We start from the raw sequence: 916 nt of genomic DNA, 5'->3' as shown, positions 1-916 counted from the left end.
CGCTGAGAGCAGCCGGGAAAAGCACTGTTAGACATGGGCGCAGCCTCTCTGGTGGTTGACTAATCAGAACAGAGTGGCCGAGCTGACCAATCGGAGCACACTAGGCTCACAGGGAGGGGGGGGGCAAGAGCTCCAACGAGTCGTTTAGTGGAGAGAGTGAATACTGCTGAATACACATGCTTGACAGAGATGCTGTATGCGAAACCAATGTGAGTTTGGAAAATTGCACAGTATAAATCTATTTTAGTATACCTCAACAATGTAATTATGATCAGTGGAAATGGCCATGACATGGGCCCTTTAAATATAATTATTTTAGCTTTAATGAAGAAAATATCAAGGGTGAGGCATTGATTTGTTCTTGCTTCAGTCAGATATTTGTCTGAAAGACTAAGTAAACTCTATGAACCCTTCGTTTAAATGCTCCAATTGTGAGGTTAAACCACAGGGTTAAACTGTACGGAGATGTATAAACACTTGATTGACAGCTCTTGGTTGATACAATCAAAGTAAAAATGGGACTCAACACGGCAGCAATCAGAAATGTGTATGATTTTGAAGAGCTTGATATGCATCATCAGGCTCTCAAGTGTTGAATGTTACCTTCTGTTTTCCAGCAGGGGGCAGCCAAGGACTACATATCCTTTTAAATTAGTGCAAACGGGGATTACAAAAAAAAACTAATTTCATAATTTAGAGATTTGGTTTCCTTGCAGTTTTATATGGTTTGAGGTTAAAGAAAAGTTCAACTAAAGTCACATTTAGACAGTGAAAACAGTCAAATGTATCCTATTCATATAATCTATATAAATGCTATACCAGAATTCAAAAGAAACAAAGGTGAATGTATTACCTGAATGTCTGCATACTCATTCTGCAGTAATGCGTGGTGACGGATACATTTTACATATTCAAA

This window comes from Trematomus bernacchii, unplaced genomic scaffold, assembly GCF_902827165.1.
Source record: "Trematomus bernacchii unplaced genomic scaffold, fTreBer1.1, whole genome shotgun sequence".
Lineage (NCBI taxonomy): Eukaryota > Metazoa > Chordata > Actinopteri > Perciformes > Nototheniidae > Trematomus > Trematomus bernacchii.
The sequence above is the reverse complement of the archived record's forward strand: the minus strand, read 5'-3'. Positions refer to the sequence as shown.